Below are 25,995 nucleotides of genomic sequence, written 5' to 3' on the forward strand. Positions count from 1 at the left end.
AAAAAGCTAAGGTTTATTGAACACCTACTATGTGCCAGGTACGATGTGCCGGTGATTATTTGTATTATCTTCTGAAATCCTTGAAGCTCCCCAAGGAGTGTGTCCAGTTAATCACTGTTTTACACAGGAGAGAACTGAGACACAAGAGAAACAGCATTTCCCCAAGATCATACATCAGATAAATGATAGAACCAGGATTTGAATCCTGGTAGTCTGACTCCAGAGCTGAAGCTTTTAACGTTGTAGTATAATGCCTCTAATAAATAAATAATTGAAAATGGGTAACTTTTTAAAAATTCATTGTACATAGAGTGTAATAAACAGCTGAACCACAGGAAAATAGATACAAAATAGTCCCCAACAAGTGCATTATTCCCTGTGTCCATTCCATTTTCTGAGCACATTCCATGTGTCAGGTACTTTGTAGCAATTCTGTGTAGTCATTTGAAGATTCCTTTTTCATAGATGTTGGCATTGGCCTAGAGAATGTAAGTTACAGTAGTGAGGATGTGACCAGTAGGACCACTGTAATAGTATTTGCTAAGTTATCCATGTTAATACCTGGAAAACCTTAACAGTAAGTAGATATGAAATGCTGATGGTGGAAGGTGTCAATAGCCAAAGTTCCTTTAGGCCTGTACTGGGCAATATGGTAGCCATGTATGGCATTGAGCACTCAAAATGTGGCTCGCATGACTGAGGAACTGAATTTTTAATATTATTAATTGTAATTAATTTAAATTTAAAAATGGATACTTAATTATCGGAAAATGTTTATATCTGGAACAACTTGGGTATGTGAATCTGCTTTTTCATCTGTAAATTATGAAATCTAAACACAGATCAAATTTATCCAATGAAAACTTAATGTCCAAGGTGAGGCATATATTTTAAGTATTAAAAAACGCACCAAACTTCAGATTAGTACAAAAAGAGCATGGCAAGTTTCTCATTAGTAATTTTTATGTTGATTACTTCATGAAATAATATTTTAGATATGTTGGATTAAATAAACTATTACTCAAATTAATTTCAGGTTTTTCTTTTCACTTTTTCTAACGTTCAGTTCAGTTCAGTCGCTCAGTCGTGTCCGACTCTTTGCGACCCCATGAATCACAGCACGCCAGGCCTCCCTGTCCATCACCAACTCCCGGAGTTCACTCAAACTCATGTCCATAGAGTCGGTGATGCCATCCAGCCATCTCATTCTCTGTCGTCCCCGTCTCCTCCTGCCCCCAATCCTTCCCAGCATCAGACTCTTTTCCAGTGAGTCAACTCGTCGAATTTAAAGATCACTGAAATGGCTTACATTTACTTTCTTTTCAGTAGTCCTTGTTTAACTCATTACCCCATTGCCAGACTCTTAGAGTAGCCTCCTGACTGGGTTCCCTACCTTGAATCTGTAATTGATTCACATACTGTGCAGGTTGATCTTGTAATTCTCAAGCTTAAGGTCCTTATGTGGTTCTCCTTGTTTACCGAACATAATTCAGACTTTTTAGTGTCATCATGAAAAGAGACTGCCCACTATTATGATAAACCATAAAGGAAAAGAATATTTAAAAAATGAGTGTGTGTATATATATATGTGTGTATGTATGTATAATTTTAACTGAATCACTTTGCTATACAGCAGAAATTAACACAGCATTGTAAATCAACTATACTTCAGTTAAAAAAAAAAAGAGACTGCCTTTATTTCATTTCTCCCTATCTTCCCAGCCACAGTTGAGTTTTGTGGCCCTGGAAATTCTCCGTAATGGAGCTACTAAATGTCTCGTATTAAATAACTTTCTGGTGAACCCTTCACAATGAATTAATTGCTGAATATAGCTCTACATTCTGTTTGCCATTCCCAGAACTTATGTTTAGGTTTTTGCACGATTCCTCTTTCTCTCTGGAATACTTTCTGCTCTCTCCTTGGCAAGGTCCCCCTTTTTAAGACTTCCCTCGAACATCGCACCTTCCATGTGGACTTTCTACCCTGTCCTTCACCTTCCTCTTCTCTGCTTAGTTCATTCCTATGATAGCCTGTAGATACACCCGCGTGTAATGGTTTGGGCTGAATTTGAATTCTGGCTCTATCAAATACAAGTTTTGAGATGATACACAAGTTAATAAACCTCTCTGAACCCCAGCTTCTTCATTTGTATAATGGAAATAATAATAGTTCAACCCTGATAGGGTCATTAAGTGTTTAATATAGTGCCCAGCACATAGAAAGTATCCAATAAATTTTAGGTTAAAAAGCACATTAAATGCCTTTTATTTCCCACCTCTTTTCTAAACATATATAGTAAAGCGATTGAAAATAAAGATGTTAAGGTAAGGAAGACATGAGAGAAGAATAATAAAATTAAATCAGTGGCGCAGTTAGTATATAGACTAGAAAGTACTTCACAGTTCCCGAAGGTTGGTTCCATATTTAGCTCTAAATTTCCTAGAACAAAGCTAAGAAGAAAATAAGGCTTAACTTCCAGATCCATGCAATCTGTAAAATCAAAAACATGTTCAAGGGAGGCATACTTTTTTTGACTTTTAGAGAAAAATTTCTCTCATTGATTTTTATAATGGGCACACTGGTTTTGTGGGGAAAAATCCCCAGTGATAAATATACTAGAGCGTTTTTTTTAAAGATTGCTTCTTATAATGCAGCTCAGTCCAGGTTTAGGTGATACCAGTGAACATTCTGCAGAGAGCCAAAGCACCTGCGTTTAGGTGTACTGCCTGCCATGTTTTGGCTTGGTTCAGAGATAAGGAGGGATGCATAAACTACCAGGACTCTGCTTCTCCTCAGCACCCAGAATGGTTCCTGGCACCCAGAGAATGTTTGATTAAATTATGGAATGAATGAATCCTTAAATAATTGGTTTCATGAATATTATTTCTTGTAACCAAGTTTCGGTAAGTCAAGGCAGCACAGAGTTTTAAATTCTTATTCTCAGTCAGGATTCCTGAAGGCACACATTCTGCATATCTGAGGTCAGATCCTGATCAAGTCAGCATTTTGACCTGAATGGACTGCCAGTATATATCTCTAAAGAGATCCTTTGGGCAGGACCAAGATTTTTCTCAGAAAACAGTTCTGGGATTGCTCTAAAGGTAGAAGAAAACTCTAAAGATAGATTATAGAGAGAAGATATAATGGTTGTAGCCAGAAATTATTTATAGCTGTTTTTATGAGTTGTATACTGTGGCCATAAAATCTTCAATATCAAATGATGGAACTTCCTGGTGAACATTTCAAGATGAGTTAATTGCTGAATGCAGCTTTAAGTATCCCTTTGAGTTGGCCTGCTGCGTTGAGTTGTGGACTATTCTGCTGTATATTCTATCCCATTTTAGGAAACAGTTGCCAAGTGTGATTTTTATTTTAGGTTAATTCCTGTGAAGTCATTCTTTTTGATAGACATTAGTTAGTGGCTGAGTTATCTTTTGAGAACATTCCTCGTGGACTTAACTATAAAACAGTTGAAGAAAAACTAAGATGACTTGAGATAAGCACCTCATAACCGGGTCACACAGAGTCGGACACGACTGAAGTGACTTAGCAGCAGCAGCAACCCACGGTTACTGTTTCTTTGTTCGTTCTCCCTGCCCACCACCCCCAAGTAAAACTCTTGTTTCCTTGTTTTAGTTCATCTTTGTACCCCTAGTACTGAGGGGTGCTCAATAAAAACATAGGGAACTAACAGATGAATTGGTGGTAAGAGGGAGTTAGTGCGGGATGGGACTTTGGTGGTCAAAATAATGTGATACTGTTTAATGCCCCTGAAAAACTATACTAGGCTGAAAGGAGTTTTAAGATTAGGAGACTTAATCTCTGTCTGGTTTTGAAAAGTTTCAAAGGCTTCAATATGTCTGTTAATAAGTTTTGGATTATGAATTAGAGAATCCTTTCAGATCCTATTAGGAACAGGACCCATTTGTTTAGATAAGATTCATATTGCTTAAAGCTTTATTGTGTGATTCTGGTTTTGTGTGTGTGTGTATGATGTATTTAAAGCAAAAGGATCCATACATTTTGGTGGTGTATGTAATTTGTTTAAATTACATTTGAATTTAAAAAAAAAACAAAAACAAGAAAACAAAGCCTTTAAATGCTTTCTTCTTCTGGGTACTAGGGATATAGACATGAATCTGGCCCCTGCTGAGGAAAAGCTCATATCTTAGTGGGGGAGACAGACACACAAAAATGAGATGATGTAATTGAATTTGTGTATATCCAAAGAGTTTATAGTAATTCTTCGTATTGGTAATGAGGGCAGTTTCTGCAGACACTTCATCTAAGCTGTGAAGGTTTAGAGGATAAATTTGGGCAGTAGTGTGACTGTTGAAAGTGACAGAGTGGAGCTGGGATGTAGGCTGACTGATGATGCAGTCTTCATTGTTGTTTAGTCACTCAGTCACGTACGACTCTTGTGACCCCATGGACTGCAGCCCGCCAGGCTCCTCTGTCCTTGGGATTTCCCAGGTGAGGATACTGGAGTGGGTTGCCATTGCCTTCTCCAGGGAGTCTTCCCTGACCCAAGGATTGAACCTGCATCTCCTGCATTGCAGGATTCTTTACCACTGATCTCTTGGGAAGCCCTAGTGATAAAGTCTTAAGAGAGATGAATTCAGAACAAGTGTCAGGTGTGGGAAGAAAGAAGTTTTTAAATGCTTGGGCTGTGATGTCAGTTTAGAAATTATTCAGTAGTTCTCAACGAGGGACGATTTTCTCTCCGAGGGGCATTTGGCAGTGTACAACAGAGGATGAGGTGGTTGGATGGCATCACCGGCTCGATGGACATAAGTTTGAGCAAGCTCTGGGAGTTGGTGATGGACAGGGAAGCCTGGCGTGCTACTGTCCATGGGGTTTTGCAAAGAATCTGACATGACTGAGCAACTGAACTGAACCAAAAGAGATTTTTAGTTGTATAAATCAGGGCATTTAGTGGGTTGAGTTGAAGAACACTGCTGAACACCTGCAGCTTAAAGGACAGCTTCCCAAGCAAGGAATTGTCCTGCTCACATTGTCTGATGCTGAGAAATACTAAATTAGAGTTTGAATCCTGGCTGTTCCTAATACTAGCTTTGTGCTCTTGGATAAAGTATTTAACCTCTGAACCTGTTCGCTGTTTTGCCCAATGCAGGTAATGATAGTACCCACTTTGTGGAGTTATTACCCTCCTCTAATAGCATATAAACTTGTCTGTTTTCCTTACTATTCTGTTCCCAGCACTTAGAACAGTGCCTCACGTGTAATAGATACTCAGTCACTCTTTGTTGGATAATTCAATGAATGACTTATTGAGGGGATTCATTGAGGGTAAAATACACGATACCATTACCTGACATCCATTAAGAACTCAGTATGATCGCTGTGTCTATCCTTAGCTTAAATATCTTTATTTTGCCTTCACTTCTAGTGTTTTTAAAAATCAGCTTTATTGAGGCATTATTTACATATGATAAAATTCACCAATTTTAAGTATACAGTTCGAGGAGTTTTGGCAAATATATGCAGTTGTATAACCACCCATTGCACTTATGATATATAGAACATTGGCATCCTGTGCTTCTTGTACGACTCACATTTGTTCATATTTCCTTGCAGTCATTGTTCTGGCAACCACTGGTCTTTTTTCTCGTCACTGTAGTTTTGTCTTTTCTAGAATTTCCTGTAAGTGAATCATTCCGTATATGATCTTCTGTGTCTGGCTTCTTCCACTTGGTATAATGCTTTTGAGATTCATCCGTGTTATTGTTTGTAATTGTAGTCAGTTTCTTCTTATTGCTGAAGAGCATTTCGTTGTTTGATTTTACTACACTTACCATTCACCAGTTGATGGACATTTGGCTTTGTTTCTGGTTGGCTAGTATGAATACAACTGTTATGAACATTTGAGTTAAAGTCTTCGTGCACACATGTTTTCACTTCTCTTGAGCAAATGCCTAGGAGTGGACTTGCTGGGTCTCATGGTAAGTATAGTTTAACTTTTTAAGAAATTTCCAAACTGTCTTCCAAAGTGGCTGTGCTCTTTTGCGTTCCCACTAACACAGTGTGTGGGATTTTATTTGCTCCACATCCTTGTCAGGACTTGGTATTCTTTTTCCAGATATATTGAGGTATGTGATTGGCATACGGTAAGCTGCATATAAGGCTTCCCAGGTGGCTCAGACGGTAAAGCGTCTGCAGTGCGGGAGACCTGGGTTCAATCCCTGGGTCGGGAAGATCCCCTGGAGAAGGCAGTGGCACCCCACTCCAGTACTCTTGCCTGGAAAATCCCATGGATGGAGAAACCTGGGAGGCTACAGTCCATGGGGTCGCAAATAGTCGGACTCAAGTGAGCGACTCCTCTTTCTTTCTTTAAGCTGCATGTATTTAAAGCGTACAGTGATACATTTTGACATTTATGTATCCCCTTTGCCATTCTGGGGTTGTGTTCAGTTCAGTTCAGTTCAGTCGCTCAGTCGTGTCCGACTCTCCGCGACCCCATGAATCACAGCACGCCAGGCCTCCCTGTCCATCACCAACTCCCGGAGTTCACTCAAACTCATGTCCACAGAGTCGGTGATGCCATCCAGCCATCTCATTCTCGGTTGTCCCCTTCTCCTCCCGCCCCCAACCTTTCCCAGCATCAGAGTCTTTTCCAGTGAGTCAACTCGTCGCATGAGGTGGCCAAAGTATTGCAGTTTCAGCTTTAGCATCAGTCCCTCCAATGAACATCCAGGATTGATCTCCTCTAGAATGGACTGGTTGGATCTCCTTGCAGTATAAGGGACTCTCAAGAGTCTTCTCCAACACCACAGTTCAAAAGCATCAATTCTTCGGCGATCAGCCTTCTTCACAGTCCAACTCTCACATCCATACATGACCACGGGAAAAACCATTGCCTTGACTAGACGGGTTGTGTAGTGACATCATTATGTTTTTGTTTGGCATTCCTTTAAGTCCTTTTGTAATTCTCCTGTTCAGATCTTTTGCCCATTTTTTGGGGTCAGTTGTCTTATATAGTTACAGGAGTTCTTTATATTGTACTGAAAATTGTTTGTCAGGTATATGTTCTGCAGATTTCTTCCCCCAGTCTGTGGCTTGCCATTTCCTTTTCTTCACAGTGTCTTGAAGAGCTTTTAGCTTGAATAGTAGGTTGGATGGGAACACATTTAATTGAGACAGCAGATCCAGGATTAGGTTCGGGTAAGAGCATGAGTTTATTCTGACTATGTGGAGCATTAAGTGCTGCAGTGTACCATCTTTAACAGGCTAATGAAAACATGGGTCTGGAGCTGAAGGGAGAGATCAGGCTTGAGATGCGGATTCAGCAGTCAGCAGCAGATATTTATTGATCCAGGTTGTGGAAAGGAATAAGACAGCCCAGAGAGACCCTGTGGCGTGGATGTGCAGATGGCAGTGGAGTGTTGCAGTGAGCACACGGTGAGGAAGCGGACCAGACAGCTGTGTCTCTCGGATGCTCTCTTTTGCCGTATTATCTGTCCACTGCAGTCTTTCTGTAGCTGGTCATCAAACGAGGAGTGTCTACTTTTGGGAGACAGATCTCTGTACAAAGGGTACACTCTTTGGTGAGAAAGAGGTAGTTATGTGGAAATCTGGGGGGATGTCTTCCAATCTACATTGAAACACAGGAATATTAGGGAGTTTCTTTGTGCTGATGTTGGCCTAGGCAGTATCCCCACGGAAAGGCAGTGGCTGTGGTAAGGCTGTTTCTTGTGGGCAAGTGTCCGTGAGAACCTAAGGTGAAGTGTCAGAATTAAATTCTGTGAAAGCAGACTCGGGGTCGGGGGGTGCCTAACAGTGGATGGTCAAAGTATTCAATATTCCATGGTAATATTTTATTCAAGAATTATACCTAGACTAGCTCAAGCACTGGTTTTCAAGGGTTTTCATAAAGAGCCCAGAGGTTCCTTGGTGGTGATTCAAGGGCTCCTGGGGGTTAGAGTGCCAGGAGGAGACAGAAAAAGATTAAGCAGACTAGCTTGCCTATAAGAATCTAGATCTGCTTTTCTGTATGTATGTGTATATATTTTTAAAACTTTTGTTTATTTTTTTGGCTGTGCTGTATCTTTATTGCTTTGCCCAGGCTTTTTCTGGTTTTGGCAAGCGGGGCTACTGTCTCGTTGCATTGTACGGGCTTCTCATTGCAGTGGCTCCTCTGTTGCAGAACACGGGCTCTGGAGCACAGGGGTTTCAGTAGTCATGGTGCACGGGCTTAGTTGCCCTGTGGCATGTGGAATCTTCCTGGTCCAGGGGTTGAACCTGTGCCCCTCACATTGGAAGGCAGTTTCTTAACCACTGAACCACCAGGGAAGTCCTCTTGTATATTTTTAAAATGGAAAATTTCAAATAATAATAGATAATCTTAGAATAATAATCTTAGAATACTACAGTGAACCTGAATTGTTCGTCACCCAGCTTGAACAAGTATCAGCTCAATCCTATTTCATGAATATACTTGCCTACTCCACCTGAAGTGTATTCTATATTCATCTGTAAATGATTTAGTATGTATTGTTGAAAGATAAAGACTCTTCAAGTACATAGCTGCAATTCCATTAACAATAACTTAAAAGTTAGCAGTATTTACTTAGTATCATTAAATATCTCATCAGTGTTCAGATATCCATGGTTGACTTATCATTTTTAAAAAATCTGTTCAAATCAGGACTTGCAACTTGTTGATTAGATCTTAAGTTTTTTGTTTTTTTTTTAATCTATAGTTTGCCCACTCGACCTCTTTTTCCCCATGCTATTTATTAGTTAAAGAAAGCAAGCTCGTTATTTGGAGTTTACCACAATCTGAATTTTTAATTTTCTAAAAGGTTGGGGTATGATTTATAATGATGAAACTCACCTATTTTAGTGTTCAGCTTTGTAAATTTTGACAAATGCACACACTTGTGTAACCACCACTACAATCATTATATAGAACATTTTCATCACTCCCCCAAATTCCGTTCTGTCCCCATTGACCAGTTGGCAACCACCAACCAGTTTTTTCACAGTCTGAAATTTTGTTGATTTGGTCCCCGTGGTATCATTTAGCATGTTTCTCTGTTCCCTGTGTGTCTTATAAATTGGTAGTTAAGAACTAGTTCTAGAGACTTGATGACTTGATGATATAGATTCAGGTTTTGTTGGTTCTTTTTTTTTTGAAAGAATGCTTAATAGGGGTGGTATGTAGTTCTTTTGGGGCCTCATTTTTTTTTTTTGCTGTTAGGAACTCATAGTAATCAGTGTCTGTAATTTCATTTGAGGTTACAGATGGTGACATTCTAAATCTTTCATTCCTTCTTCGTTGCTAGCTGGAATGCTTTTATAAAAAGAAGTTCTCTTAAATTTTTTTTAAATTTTATTTTTGAAATTAACATACAGTCAAATGAAAAGTTCTGTGGCATTTTAACACATGTACAGATTCCTGTAACCACCACTGCAAGAAGAGTATGAAACATTCCTATTACCCCCAGAACTTGCTTCTGCTGTACCATTGGAGCCCCATCCTCCTTGCACCCTCAGCTCCCTGGCAGCTGATCCGTTCTGCATCGCCTGTTTAATTTTCCTTAGGTACAGTTTGTAAAAGGAAAAGCAGAATAAAGGCTTGTCGACTTGCCCCTTTCTTTTTGTAATTTATACCAGATTTCAACATGAATTGCTTTCCTGGCATGCTTCAGAGGTGACTGACTGTCTTCTATCATGGATTTAGATATTTCAGTGAATTTCAACCCATTGTGATTATTTTTCTTGTTGATGATCAATATTGACCAGTGGAAGCCTCTTCTAAACTGGCTCTTTTGTTCTTTTGAGAAGAATCCAGTAGACTTTGGTAGCTTCCTTCCAGACCCATCGTATGTTTTCTGCTCAGGCCTAGAATCAGCTGTTCCACAGAGAAGCCTATTTTTTGTAGCTTCTCTCAACTTCTAACTCTCTGTTTTATATTCTGAGAGTCTATTGGAAAGAAAGGATTGTAGAACCTACAAGTAGTTTTGAAAACAACAAATCCAAAAGAATGGATTTTATGCTATATTCTTTCATAATCTACCAGAAATGTATTTTTTTGTTGAGTTTTTTTGATAAAAGTTGACTAGCACACAATTGAGACATATTTAATAGGTTAAGATCCTGAAATATAGGTAATCTGCAATGCTGTTTATGGTTGGATCTGTTGAGAGATTAAGTAAATGACTTGTGAATCATGCAGTAGACTTGATTTTACTTTACTGTGGAAATTGTGGGTCCCTAATCTAAATGGGTGCAGGGAGGATAATGAATTCAGGCAGATACACATGGTTATGTAACTAACTGCTTAATATTCTATACATTAGGAGAGTATAACCTGGAAAATTTTGGGAGTAATGTATTAGTGATGGAAAAATCTTAGTATCTTGATGGAGCAACTTGTCTGGAATTTTTCTGAAACCACCAAGATTAGTGAATTGTAAAAGATATCTATAAGGTAGTAAATTAATTGACCATATAGTCAGTATGAATCTTACATCACAAAATCAGGTAACCAACCATGAAGCGTTGGGCTTCCCTGGTAGCTCAGACAGTAGAGCGTCTGCCTCCAATGCGGGAGATCCAGGTTCGATCCCTGGGTTGGGAAGATCCCCTGGAGAAGGCAGTGGCAACCCACTCCAGTACTCTTGCCTGGAAAATCCCATGGACTAAGGAGCCTGGTAGGCTACAGCCCATGGGGTCGCAAAGAGTCGGACACAACTGAGCACTTCACTTCACTTCATGAAGCGTTGCTTTGTGTGTGTTCTTTGTTTTTGGCTGTGCTGGATCTTCGCTGCTTTGCATGGGCTTTCTCTGGTTGCGGCAGGCAGGGGCCACTCCTTGTTGTGGTGCTTAGGCTTCTCCCTGCCGTGGCTCCTCCTGTTGTGGAGCTCAGTCTCCAGGTGAGCAGACCTCAGCAGTTGCGGGACATAGGCTCAACAGTTGTGGCTGGCAGGCTTAATTGCTCCGTGGCATGTGAAATCTTCCTGGACCAGGGATCAAACCTGTGTTCCCTGCATTGGTGGGTGGATTCTTATCCACTGCACCACCAGGGAAGTTCTGTATTATTTATTTTGAATGAAATTAAATCCAGCCTTGAGACAATCCCCTCTGCCCCAACTCTGTCAAACTCATGAAAAATTCAATCTCAGGGATTAAGAATGGCATCCACCCCTCCTCAGGGTTGTACAGCATCTGAGAGACTTGTGAGGAACCAGGATAAGGGTGGAAGGTTAGTTTTCAGTCCACTGTGGCTGTGAGTGGTTAGCCTGTTGTCTAGGTGGGTGTGGGTCCTTCATGTTTGCTGGCTCTAATGGTTATGACTGACTTGAAGCTCAAGAATCTTTGCCAGGTATGGGGGTTCTGGTGTAGAGGTTTCAGCTTTCCCAGGTACAGTGCACAACCATTCCCTGTAAAGACTTGTCAACTCCTAGAACATTGCTAGCAAGTGGAGTTGCAAGTCTCTTTTTGTGAGTCCCAAAGCTCTTCCCCTTCCCAATTAAATTACCATCTTTTTTCTTCTTATTTCTACCTTTCTGCCCTCAAAGGCACTTTCTTTCCATCCTTCTGTCAGTGTAATCTCCTCAAGGAGTTCACATTTTCAGAAAACAAACACAAACCTCCCTTGAGGCAGGGACTGTTTTCTTGGGGATTGAGGAATACAGTGAGAGTAAAACATCCTTTGGTGTCTTATACAGCTACTTAATTTTTTTCTTTTTTCTCTCAATAATTCTTTTACTCTCTGTGGTGGTTTTAAAGAACTGTGTATAAATTCTTTAATTCTCCTTTCTTTAAAAGATGGAGCTTGGGAACTTCCCTGGTGGTCCAGTGGTCAAGACTCCACACTCCCAATGCAGGGGCCATGGGGTCAACACCCAGTCGTTGAACTAAGATCCTGCATGCCACACGGCATGACCAAAAAAGAAAAACAGATGGAGCTTAATTCTCCCCTTGAGTGTGGGGTGAACTTGGTGACTCATGTCTAGGGGATAGAATGCAGAAACGATGAGGTGTCCTTTCCCACATCAGGTTGTAAGGAGTCTTTATCTTCATTCTTGGGTGTTCGCTCCCTGTTCCTTCCCTCCTTCCCCTTCTCTCGCTCTTGGCTCACTCCCTCTGGTGGACTGCCATAGTGAGAGGGAGCCACTTGCCATGTTGTGGAGACACTCGGGCAGCCTGTGAGGAAGGCCACATGTTAAGGAAGCAAGGCCTGCCAGCAACCACATGAGTGAGCCTGGAAGGGGATCCTATATTAGTTGAGCCTTGAGATGACTACAGCCCTCGCCAACAGCTTGACTTATTATCCTGGCATCACAAGGGCTGAATTACATGAGTCCATGATTTTTTTGGAAGAATCTCTTCCAGCACTGGCTCTATTGTGCCCCAGAGGGCCTTAGTCTCTCTCTTAAGCTTTTGCTCCTTCTGGATAGGTCTCTGATGTGGGGTGGGGTGGAGCTGTGTGTGTGTGTGTTTTGGAAGCAGCTGTCTTTTGATTAAAGGCATTGAAAGATAGTTTATTTTCAGGCAGTGATGTGTCCCTGGGCTAATAATTGAATCTCCAGCCAATTGTGCATTATCATCTTCAGAGCCTTTGCTCTCTCCCTGGATTGAGAGGTAGTCCCCTGCTCACATTCACTCTTTTATTAAGGGAAGAACAAAAGGTAGTTGTCCAGTGAAAGTATGTGTTAGTCACTCAGTCGTGTCTGACTCTTTGCGACCTCATGGACTGCAGCCTGCCAGGCTCCTCTGTCCATGGAATTCTCCAGGCAAGAATGCTGGAGTGGGTTGCCATTTCCTTCTCCAGATTGCCCAGTGAAGGGGTCAGTTTTCCTCTGCCTGGTACCTGTCACCGGATTTTGAACTCTGTTTCAGCTTTTTCTTAGTTGTCTGGGAAGAGCAGGCAAATCAGTGTCAAGTAAACTGTGATGGTGGCTGATTTAATGTGTCAACTTGACTTGCCTGCAGGGTGCCTAGATAGTTGGTCAAGCATTATTCCTGGAGTGTTGGGGTGTCTTTGGGTGAGATTAACTTTTGAACCATAGTCTTAAGTAGTACAGACTGCCCTCCTCAATATGGGTGGGGCCTTATCCAGTCAACTGAAGTCCTGAAACCAAAAAGCTGAGTAAGAAGGAACTCCTCCTGTCTGTCTGCTTGAGTTGGGCCCTTAGTCTTTGGATGCGAGTCTTTGGGCCTTTGGATGCGAGCTGGAACCTTGCTCTTCTTGGATCTCGAGCGTGCTGGCTCCCACACTGGAATTTAAACCATCAGCCCTCCCATTTCTCAGGCCTTCAGAGTGGAATCATGCCGTCAGCTTTCCCAGATCTCCAGCTTATTGACTGAGGATCTTGGAACTTAGTCTCCGTAATTGTGTGAGCCAATTCCTTATCTGTACACACTCACACCCTCCTTGTTTCTTTTTCTCAGGAGAACCCTGGCTAATACACAAACCTAGTCTTTTTTATGTCCTTTGTTTCTTACCTGGTTTTCCGTAATGCTCCTTAAGCTGTCATGGCTTCTGTGTTACTAGCTGTGGGTTCTCTTCATGGATGCAATCTGCCATGAAATGGTCATCTTCACCACGAGCTAAGCTTGTGTTTTTATGAATGTGGCTGCTGCTTTGGAAGCATTTCACTCTCAGGCTAGGCACCATCCTTTATATTCTTGTCTTACAATTGGGTTTCTTTCGGTCAAGTTCTCTCCCTGTATTCCGTGGATCTTGAAAGCATATGTGCCTGTTGGCAGTATCCTGAGTGTTCTTCCTGGATGGGGGGCCCATGTTGAAAGTGCTCACACATGGTTTCCCAGAAGCTTGCAAAGTGGCTGTCAGAACTCTTAAACTATTGTGATCATTTCCAAACTGTAGTTATTGCATATAGATTTTAGAGAACAGCTGTCAAAACTAAAGATTTTAGATTTAGCACTGTTGCCATTAGCCTGTCTTGTTAATTGATATCAAGCCATTTACCTATTAGAGTAACTTCTGGCTGGTGATAATAAAAGTGTCATTCACAAGTAAGAGGATTCTTACTTTTTTGTAAAATAGGAACTTGCATCTGTATTGTCCTAAGCCAGTTTTGTTTTTATTTTTACTTTTTTTTTTGCCGGCACTGGGTCTTCATTGTGGCGTGTGGGGGCTTCTTCCGCTGCTGGCTTAGTTGCCTGCTGCATGTGGGATCTGCATGTTCCCAACCACAGATAAAACCCACTTCCCCTGCATTGGAAGGCGGATTCCTAACCACTGGACTGCAAAAGAAGTCCTTCTCAAACCACTTTTAACTCTTCAATATACGTTAAAAAGAAGGGAAATGCTTTTAATAATTTATAAAAGAATCCTATAATTTGTATTGGAAGAGATTATTTATCAAATCCAACCATAAGCACAGCAGGAGAAATCCTACCATAACATACCTGAAACGAAAGTCCTGAAAGATGCCTCAGTCTCTTCAAATCTGGTTTATTTTGTGTTTACCAACACCTGACATGTATTCAGTGTTTCCTGAGATCTGCACCTAAATCACCTGAATATCTCATGTATGTGCTCTTGCATATATGTGCCCTTGTAACAATACCAGTTCCGTTCAGCAGAGGTGTTAGTGAACTCGTGGTATTATTGATTTTTCTCAATAACCAGATAATAAAATCACAACCATTTTCATATGGATGGCCACAGAAGCTTTACTTTTAAAAAAGGGTACTTATACTTGAAAAATGTTGGAAACCACTGAATTAAGTATCTCTGGAGCTATTTCTAGCTCTAGTTTGTGGAGAAAGGACTGGTTCAGGGATGGAGTCTTTGTGTGAATGTGTTCAAAGAGTACATAGTGTAGCATTCTGGTGAAATCCCCAGATCTTTGCCTGGTTTCTCCCCACCCCTTTCTTTTTTTTTTTTCTTGCCTACCTCAGGGATTTGATTCATCTCCTCCCCGCCGCCCCCCCAACTATTATGTAATGTATTGTTCTCTCTGCCCATAAACCCTCCTTGAAACAGGATAAAGGTACCTCAGCTTTCCCCTTACCCTGTTACTCGGAACATATCTGATGCATTTTCATTTTTACAGATGTTTTACTGTCAGTGACAGTAGGGAGGGCATTGAATGCATATAAACTTAAGAGTTTTACTAAAATGAAGAGATTTCCCTAATCTTCACTGTAAGGTACATGAGAAAGGCTCAGTTTTCTGGTAATTGCTAGAATTAAAGCGGTGGACTAAGTGATGTCAAAGTGTCTTCCAACTCACGTGTGTTTAACTTTCAGTGAGAGATTGCTCAGTTTCCTTATTTTATCCTTTTTTTTTTTTAATTCTGAGAAGTAGCTACGCATCTTTTCTTCTCTTTTTCTATATCATTTGGCTCTGAAGATAGTCATTCGCAGGTCACTGAATTCATTTCATCACAGAGGAGAAGCTCAAGGTTATTTTCAATTTCTTTACCCACTGCTTTTTGCGGGAAAAGTCTACTTAGTAAAAACCAATAACCACCAACAAAAAGTCCACTTCAGTATATTCTGAACATAACCATTCCGTTGGCATGGTATGCTGTGTTTCCCAAAGATGTCTGCAGTCGTGTCTTTCATCCCACATGCTCTTATGGTGTGACCTTGACCTTCTTTACACCTAGTGATGAGGTCTGTGTCCCTGTCTCCTAACCAGCACAGGCCTTTTCCACCAATAGAGCATGGCTCCAACAACACTATGTGACTTCTGGAGCAAGGTTATAGAAATGCCATGTACCTCCACCTTCCTCTCTTGGGATAGGGGCTTAGGACCTGGCTTCTAGCCCCAGTGAGTGGCTGAAGCTCCTGGCCCTCAGCCCCAGCTAAGCTCCCAGCAGCCATCAGCATCGGTCCTAACAGCGGGTCGTAATCCTCCAGATCCCCATCCTGGTGCCCCCGTGAGTGCCCACGGAGAGCAGAGAAGAGCTGTGTCTGCTAAGCCCGACCCAAGTTGCCGACTCACAACCACAATGAAAGATTGTTTTAAGCCACTAGGTTGTATAACAGAAAATAACTGGCATTCCGTTTTGCCAGAGGTTGGAGTAGAGACCATACTATATATTAACCAGCCTCAATTTTAAGAATAAGATACATTTCTACCTTCAGGAGCACTGTCAGTATCAGAAGAAAAACAGATTCTTTATCTTCTTTCTTTATAAACTTTTATCTCATTGACTTTCATTTTACATGTTTATTATATTTTGGTTTTTAAAAAATTATAAGTAGTACAAAACAGCAAAACTGAACGGTAGTCTCCCTGCCCAGATAACTCCATTCTCGTGTCCATGTAGTTCAGAAGGTTATGGCATGTTAATAATGTACAGTGACTTTGAAATGACTCAGGCCAGATGTGTGACCGTGGAAAGCAACATCCTCTTTGTGAGTCAGTTTCTTTATCTGTAAAATGGTTTCTACTTCATAGGGTTGTCGAGAGACTTCAGTGATTTATACACATGAGGTGAGAGTGCCTGTTCATTACTATGCCCGTCACTACTACTGTTATTGGCCTTACTATTTTTAGACTAGGGAGGGGAAGGATAACCAGCAGAAAGATTTCAGTCTGAAATGATGGAGTGAATACTCCAGAGAAGTTAGGGACAGAGGGATGTTGGGAAGCCTGAAGGGACTTGGGAATTATTTAACATGTTTTAGATTTTTCAAGGCTTAAAGGTTTACCTGAAAGGTGAAGAGCAGAATGACCTTTGGGAAAATTGATGAGAGACAGTGGTAGAGAAATTTAAAAAATGGGGAGGGACTGATGCTGGTTTGTGGACTTCTTGATAATGACTGGCATTTACTGATTAGGCAGTGATGTCTCAAATATATTACCTGTAGTCACTAGTTTATTTTTTATCAAGCCCTTTCAGTTTATTGATGGATACTTTGTATGCATTAAAATGTATAGATGTAAAGTGTTCAGTTCAGTATGTTTTTATCAATTCTTAATTGGTTAGTGTTTCAGTTGCTTACAGAGAAGAGTAAATGAACTGAATGGAGGAAGGAAACCTAGGGAGGACAGCTTAATCCCTAGGGTTCTGGTGCTTATTAGCAGGTCAAGTTTATATTCTTTACTTCATTAGAAGACAGGTGTTATCATTCCCATTTATAGAGAAACTGAGGCTCATAAAAATAAAGTGACTTACCCAAAGTATCATAGCTAGAAAGTGGCACAGTCAAGGCAGAATAGTTTTTGTCTGACTCTATATCTTTTTTTCTATTACAGACTGAAACAGTGACATTGAAATTTGTTTTTTTTTTTTTACTTTGCTGGAGGTAATTTCCTATGAGGGTTTATTAAAGTCCCATAAGAAAGTGAAAACAGTCCTTTATGTGGATGTCTTCTGGATTCAGATGTTTCAGACTTCCTTAAAGCTTCTAAAACTGTTATTTTCTATTTTGCCAATTTTTATAATTGCTATAGTGTAGATTTAGCAAGTGTTCCTCTCCAGTGGTTCAGGTAATTAGATTAAAGTAGTTGTGGGCAACTTAGTGCATTTTTGCTCTCAAGTATCAAAGAAAGTACAGACCATTAAGAACGAGAAGAGTTCTGTTTCTGGACAGTTCATGCTATTGCAGGACTTGTAGATACAAGATTTAAAAGCAGAAATTTTTAAGTGATGTTCATTCTACTGGATAACAGCCAAAAGCCTCATGCTTGAGACTGGATAATGGACAAGTAATTTGCCATGTTACTGGGTGAGGAACATCTTTAGGTAAAGGAGTGTAGTCTCTAATTCAGTCAGCCTAGAGTTCCTGAATGGCCCAGGTTTTTCTTTCTTCCCTCATATTTTAGATTTCTTTATTCTTTACAGCACATTGTGTTTTTTTTTGTTCTATTTGAAATTGACATCAGATAAAGAAATACATACAATACATGAAAGAGTAAATGAGAATTCAACCATTTTCTTAAAAACTTTGCTTCTTTAGTTTATGAAAAATGCTAGCACAGAAAATGAGATAGTTAAGACAGATTTCATGTGCAGAAAATCATTTGTTCAGTAGACACTCTAAAAGTATTTAGATATGTCAGGCATTTTTCTTTTTTTTTTTTTTTTTACTTCTGTGAGCTTTTAATGGGTAACTTGGTGATGGACAGGGAGGCCTGGCGTGCTGTGATTCATGGGGTCACGGAGAGTCGGACACGACTGAGCGACTGAACTGAACTGATGTCATGTGTGGATGTGAAAGTTGGACTGTGAAGAAAGCTGATCACCGAAGAATTGATGCTTTTGAACTGTGGTGTTGGAGAAGACTCTTGAGAGTCCCTTGGACTGCAAGGAGATCCAACCAGTCCATTCTAAAGGAGATCAGTCCTGGGTGTTCATTGGAAGGACTGATGCTAAAGCTGAAACTCCAATACTTTGGCCACCTCATGCAAAGAGTTGACTCACTGGAAAAGACTGATGCTGGGAGGGATTGGGGGCAGGAGGAGAAGGGGATGACAGAGAATGAGATGGCTGGATGGCATCACCCCCGCGATGGACATGAGTTTGAGTGTACTCCGGGAGTTGGTGATGGACAGGGAGGCCTGGCGTGCTGTGGTTCATGGGGTCGCGAAGAGTCGGACATGACTGAGCAACTGAACTGAACTGAACTTACTTGACATTCTCAAGAATCCTGAAAATGGAGAATGGTTTTAATATATCGTCGACCGTTTCATCTCTTAGTTTCTTACAAACTGGTGCAAATCTAAGAGATTTTATTTGTGATAAAAATTTTAAACATCTGTGATAGAAATTTCTATAATAGAAAATATCTATTGGTCTCTGCCCTCAGTTCCTGACATGGCACCTCTGAAACCTTCATAATTTCCTGAGTGACAAGTGTCTTTGTTCTGATGAAATGACTGGTTGGGCTCCTGGGTAAGGACTGGTGACCAGAAAGAACAGGCCATGATTAGAAGCTTGGTGTTTTCAGCCCTGCCTCCCATTCCTTTGAGAGGGGAGTAGGGCTGAAAATGGAGTTAATGATTAGTCATGCTTGCATGATGAAGCCCCGGAGTATGAAATCCCTGGAGTATGGGCTTCAGAGAGTTTCTAGGCTGGTAAGCACAGGGAAATGCAGGAGAGTGGTGTGGAAGCCACTGGACAGGGCCTGGAGCTCCACACCCCTTTCCATACCTGTGCATTTCTTCCATCTGGCCTGAGTTGTATCTTTTTACAGTAAACTTGATCCAGTAAGTAAAATGTTTCTCTGAGTTCTGTGAGCCACTCTTAACAAATAAATTAAACCCAAGGAGGCTCATTGGAATCCCTAGTCTGTAGCTGGTCAGAAGCACGGGGGGTGACTTGTGCAGTCTCTTGGGATTGATTGAACCCTTTACCTCTGCAGGTCGACAGAGGTCTACCTAGCTCCAGGTAGACAGTGTCAGAGTTGAGTGGAATTCCTGCAGTTGACAGGGAATTGCTTGGTGGTGTGGGACAAACTTCCATACAATTGGTGACCAGAAATGAAGTTTTAGTGTGAATAGTAAAGGAGATTCATAGGAGAGAAATAGTAGGAAAGAACTGGATTTTCCCCTGCATAGAAAGGAAGAAGCTGGGTTATTTTTTTCTTTTTAACATCCCAGGTGAAATCCAGTGAATATTTCATCCTACCATTTATCCATACTCCTGATAACTCTTTCTGTGTTCTTACAATTTTAAAAAAAGAGTGTGTACGTGTTTGTGGGGGATACACATTCATTCATTCTGCATTTTATGTTCTCTCTTCATCTTTGGCTATCATATAATAGAATATTAGCTCTGTGAGGGCACGAATAAAATAAAAAGCACTCAAAACATACAGAACATAGTAGGTGTTCAAGAAATATTTTGTTTACTAAATAGTGTTTAATTATTTTAAAATGAAATCTGTGTAGAAAAAAGCATATATGACATACGTGTACTTTAAAAAAAGAATAATAAATTAAAAATCTTTGTTTCACCTGGCCAACTTTAAAAATAGTTCATTGTCAATATTCTTGAAAGTTCCTCCTGTGCCTCTCTTTTGTGGCATTCACTTGCTTCCTTTCCCAATCACTGCTTTAAAATGGTTTTTATTCTCTTGAATTTTCTTCATGGCTTTACATATATGGATGTAAACTTGCCAACAAAGGTCCATATAGTCAAAGCTATGGTTTTTGCATTAGTCATGTGTGGGTGTGAGAGTTGGGCCATAAAGAAGGCTGAGTGCCAAAGAATTGATGCTTTCGAATTGTAGTGCTGGAGAATCCCTCTTGAGAATCTCTTGGACTGCACAGAGATCAAACCAGTCAATCCTAAAGGAAATCAATCCGGAATATTCATTGGAAGGACTGATGTTGAAGCTGAAGCTCCAATACTTTGGCCATCTGATGCAAAGAGCCCACTCATTGGAAAAGACCCTGATCCTGGGAAAGATTACAGGCAAAGGAAGTGGGCAGCAGAGGATGAGATGGTTAGATAGCATCACCGACTCAATGGACATGAATTTGAGCAAACCCTGGGACATAGTGGAAGACAGGAGCCTGGCATGCTGCAGTCCATGGGGTCACAAAAAGTTGGATATAACTTAACAGTGAACTGCAACAATGTACTTGTAAATATTCTGCTAAGTTTTAGATTTGTTAAACTTTATATATATATGTATATATATATGATGATGTTCAGTTGCTCAGTTGTGTACAACTCTTTGTGACCCCTATATATGTATTTATGAATATATGAAATCATACTGCTTGGATTCTTGTCAGTTTGCTTCATTCAGCATTAGGAGCTTGAGATTCTTTCACATTGACACACACAGACGTATAACCTTATGTAGAACTCAACTACATGTCTGTGCCACAATTATCCATTCTCTGATCTAGGAGTAACTGAACTGCTTCTAAGTTAATGAACTTAGGTGTACATATGAAAGCGATTCTTTAGGGTAGGTATCTAAAGACTCTTTGAGTCGTTGGGTTTTGTTAACTCATCGTTGACCGTCGTTTTCCCAGCTGGTTGTACCAGTTTATACTTCTGTCCTCTACTTCTGTGAGAGTTCCAGTTTCTCTGCTTCCTTGCCAGCACTTGGTGTTTTAAAATTTTAACTGTTGTGGTAGGTGTATAATAATATTTCTGTGTGTGTGTGTTTTAAGAAAACATTTGTTGTTTCATTCTTAACAACAGTTACTTCTTGGGTACCTCACTGCTTCTCCAACCTTGGGGTCATATTGGATACCATCACTTAATTTCCTGTACCATGTAATTTTCATGTGGTGTTTGTTTTTTTGTAACATGCAACCTCTGAAAAAACGAGCTTCAGCAACCTAGTTGTCCATTGGCAGACAAATGGATAAGAAAACTGTGGTACATATACACAGTGGAATATTACTCAGCTATTAAAAAGAATGCATTTTAATCAGTTCTAAAGAGGTGGATGAAACTGGAGCCCATTATACAGAGTGAAGTAAGTCAGAAAGAAGAACACCAGTACAATATATTAACACATATATATGGAATTTAGAAAGATGGTAACAATGACCCTATATGCGAGATAGCAAAAGAGACACAGATATAAAGGACAGACTTTTGGACTCTGTGGGAGAAGGGGAGGGTGGGATGATTTAAGAGAATACCATTGAAACATGTATATTACCATATGTGAAATAGAGTGCCGGTCCAGGTTTGATGCATGAGACAGGGCGCTCAGGGCTGGTGCACTGGGACGACCCTGAGGGATGGCATGGGGAGGGACGGTGGAGGGGGGTTCAGAATGGGGGACACATGTACACCCATGGCTGATTCATGTCAATGTATGGCAAAAACCACTACAATATTGTAAAGTAATTAGCCTCCAATTAAAATAAATTAATTAATTTTAAAAAAACAGCTTCATAAAGATACAGCATTATGGAAAGAAACATAAAGCGATACAGTGTTAACACTGAGCTACTGAACCCTGAGCTTGTAGTTTGTGGAGTATCCAACAGATGTCACTGTGTTTCCCTTGAAAGTTTAAAATAGCCCATGGCATCCTTGTGTGTTTTCTGTGGTGCCCTGAGGTGTGTGAGTGCACAGTTTGAGAACCACGGCCTTGGAATATTAATCTTGGTTATCGTTAGGGAGTAGGTGTTTTACTTACTTTTTTATACTTTCTGGGTTTTCTATACCTCTTTTATAATGAGCATATAATACTTAAGAGACATCAGGAAAGATATTATATGTGCACTGTTTGTAAAATAAATTATTAACCAAAGTCTATACTTGTTTTTCCTCTTAGTTTTTATCTAATGCCCTTTTCTGTTCCACATTGGATACCACATTAGTCATCATGTTTCCTCAGGCATCTGGACAGGGACAGTTTTCAGGTCATTCCTGTTTTTGATGACCTTGACAGTTTTGAAGCATATTGCTCGAGTACTTTTTTCAACTGTCTGTCAGTTGGGGAAAACCTGAAACTGCAATACTTTGGCCACCTCATGCGACGGGTTGACTCACTAGAAAAGACTCTGATGCTGGGAAAGGTTGGGGGTGGGAGGAGAAGGGGACGACAGAGAATGAGATGGCTGGATGGCATCACCGACTCTGTGGACATGAATTTGAGTGTACTCCGGGAGTTGGTGATGGACAGGGAGGCCTGGCGTGCTGTGATTCATGGGGTTGCGGAGAGTCGGACACGACTGAGCGACTGAACTGAACTGAACTGAACTGAACTGAACAGGGGTAAAATGCCACTCTTATCACATCGTATTGAGGGTTCATGCTATCCACGGTCCCGGCCATCCACATAACATCACTGTTAATGGGAATCTTGACATCTGGCTGAGAATCAGAGTTCTTCATTGTAAAATTATTCCTTTATTCCCCCCTTTAATACTGTATTCTCTGGTAGGAAGTCACTATGTGCAGTCCACACTCAAAGAATGGGTATCATGCCTCACTTCCTTGAAGGCAAAGTACATAAATTATGTTAAATTCCTCTTCATGGGAGATTTGTCTGTTCTCCCATTTGTCTATTTATTACTTATCTGTTTATGCATTCAGCTGTTTATATAATTGAACTCTTGGATTTTTTTAATACTTTGGGTTATAATCCATTGCTGTTTTATTTTTCTGTTGTTGCTGAATACTTCCAGCTTGGCAATTGAGAGCTCTTCAGTTGGCTGCTGTATCCTTTTGACATACTCCTGCCATTGTGGGTTTATTAATAAAATAAAATTTTTTAGAACACTTTCTTACTTTCTAGCAGTACAAGATGCTCCAGGCTCATCTTGTGTATTTCTTGGCTCAGTTGTAGAATCAGACATTTCTCCAAGGAGCCTTGTTTTCCTTTTACTAGAGGATGGTATTTGCTACTGGGGTACATATGGTATTAATTAAGTTGCATTCCTCTGATGATTGATGAAGTCAAGTATCTTTATATATGTTTATTGGTTGTTTGTGTATCTGTTTGTTACGTAACAAACCTGTTCAAGACTTGTCCAGCTGCAGAGTTGAGTTGTTGTAGCAGAGAGTGTATGACTCACAAAGCCTAAAATATTTACTGTCAAGCCCTTTATAGGGAAAGTTTACATACCTCTAGAGTTATGAAAACTATTTTGCTGTCAGTTCTGGGTTGGTTTTCATTGGTTGATTTTTCTCATCAATGATGGTCGTATTTTCCTGCTTCTTTGGAAATGCCTGATAATCTTTGACTGGGTGCCAGACATTGTGGAGGGTTTGAAATTTTGTTCCGTTGCTTTTTTCTTTTTTTCCTTAAAAATTTCTGAAGATTTTTCATAGAGATGCAGTTAAATTATTTGGAATTATCTTGACCCATTTGGGTCTTGGTTTTAGGCTTTGTTGAGTGGAACCAAGGCAGCATTTAGGGCTATTGTCACTGTGGCTTATCATTCTCTACTTCTGTGGCAAGACCCTTGTGAATTCTCCACCAGGGAATTACAAGATTTTCCAAGTCTTGCTGGTGGGAACAGACACCATTGTTGGCCCTGTGTAAGCTCCAGGCATTGTTCCCTCTAGTGCTCTCTGATGATTCTTTCCTCTCTCTTTGGTGGTTTTCTTCGATTCATGAGCTGATGTGTGTTCAGTGGAATACTGGAGAGGAACTCCCCGAAGATCTGCAGCCCTTTCTCCCCTGTACGACATCCTGCCCTGTGAACTCTAGCTCCTTTGGTCTCCCTGGACTCTCAGCTCTGTCTTTTCCCCTGATGTTATCCCTTGGGCTCTGCCTGGGTTCCTCTTCCCTGCACCACACCCTGGAAATGCTCTCAAGGCAGTGGTTTGGGGGCAATTATAGGACTCACTTTTTTTGTCCTCAGAGGTCACTGGGTTTTTTGTTGTTGTTGCTTGATGCACAGTGTCTTGAAAAACCATTATTTATCTATTTTGTCTGCTTTCTTTTGGTTGTTTAATGTAGAAGGGTAAATCTGGTCCCTGTTACTACATCTTGGCCAGTATTTGAAATCTTTTTTTAAATCCTCAGTGGGTGTTTAATTTTGTCAAATTCTTTTTCTATGTCTGTTGAGATGATTGTATGATTTTTTTTCTCTCTTTTTTTCCTGTTAATGTGTGTTGAATTACATTGATTTTTTTTCCCCCAATGTTAAATCAACCTCACATTTCTGGAATAAACTCCTCTTCCTCATGATATATAAACCCTTTTAATATATTTCTGTGTTCAATTTACCAGTATATTTTTAGGACTTTTGCATCTGTGTCTTATGTTCATATACTACCCTTCCTTAGATTTTAACATCAGGGCTGTCCTGGTTTATGAAATGGGTAGGGAAACATTCCTTCTTTTTCTCTAGAAAATTTTGCTTACTATTGGTGCTTTTTCTTCCATATATGGTTAGACAAATTCTCTGGTGAAACCATGTGGCAATTTTATTTGGGAAACTGTTTAATTACAAATCTGTGTTTTTAATAGATATAGGACTGTTGAGATTTTATATTTTTTAATTGAGATTTTTAATTTTTATTTCAGTTTTGGTCAGCTGTTTTTCTAGGAAAACAAATGATCCTTTCAAGGTCATACATCTAAAAATGAATAAATCTTCCAATCCTGTGCTTTTTCAAACTATGTCATATCATCTTAATATATATTTTTAAATTTGGATACTTTTTTTTATCCTCTCCAGTAGATAGTAAACTAGCAAGCTGGTTCTATCTCTGGTAAAACTCGGTATCTTCTGAAGCTTTGGACCAAATAAATGTTTGAATTAAAGCGTGTGTGTGCATGTGCTAAGTCTCTTCAGTCATGTCTGACTCTTTGAGATCCTATGGACTGTACCCCTCCAGGCTTCTCTGTCCATAGGACTCTCGAGATAAGAATACTGGAGTGGGTTGCCATGCCCTTTTCCAGGGGATCTTCCTGACCCAAGGACCAAACCCATGTCTCTTACATCTCCTGCCTTGGCAGGCAGGTTATTTACTGCTAACGCCACCTGGGAAGCCCAAGTTAAAGCATAACATAAATAAGCTTTATGGTTTATTATCCAATAAGGGTTATTGGATTTTAAATGGAGAGAACTTTAAGTGGTGTTTCAGTACTTCATTTGTGCTCTCTCAGTCTGTAAAATATATATTTTACCGCTTTTTCTGTGGGTATTGTTGTTTATAGAATATATATTGAATAAAAAGATAGGTATAATGAATTGAAAGTATAGTTTTTAAATTTTGGAAGCACTGTTTATATTATTTTAGTTATTTTTTCTAGATTTCACTCAATTTTATTTCCTAAAACTTAGAATACACATATATGTATGTTTCTAGGGCAATTGAAAGAAAAATAACTCTGGTTCAGAATATGATTTACCAGAACCATTTTTTATTTCTGTTCAAGAAAGATTGTAACTTGAATTGAACTCTATTATCAGGGAGATTTAGTGACTATCTAATATTTCAATACCTTAAGATGTGTCCATCCTTTTATAGTAGATCTAGTTCAAGAATTACCTGTTAGGGAAGAATGTGAGTTTGAAGTGGAGAGGGTTCAGTTGAAGGTCTGTTTCTATAAAGAATGGAGGCTGTTGCCAAAAGAAATATTACCTAACAGCAGTTTAC

At 40.1% G+C, this 25,995-nt stretch overlaps 1 protein-coding gene across 1 annotated transcript in view; it reads left to right on the plus strand.

Moving 5' to 3' along the window:
• SCAI (suppressor of cancer cell invasion) overlaps window positions 1-25,995 on the plus strand; it is a 118,916-nt gene that overhangs the window by 1,243 nt on the left and 91,678 nt on the right. The gene's annotated exons all lie outside the window — the stretch shown is intronic.

The sequence above is a fragment of the Moschus berezovskii genome, chromosome 11 (genome assembly GCF_049115385.1).
Source record: "Moschus berezovskii isolate FMDL1 chromosome 11, NW_MosBer_1.0, whole genome shotgun sequence".
Classification (NCBI taxonomy): Eukaryota; Metazoa; Chordata; class Mammalia; order Artiodactyla; family Moschidae; genus Moschus; species Moschus berezovskii.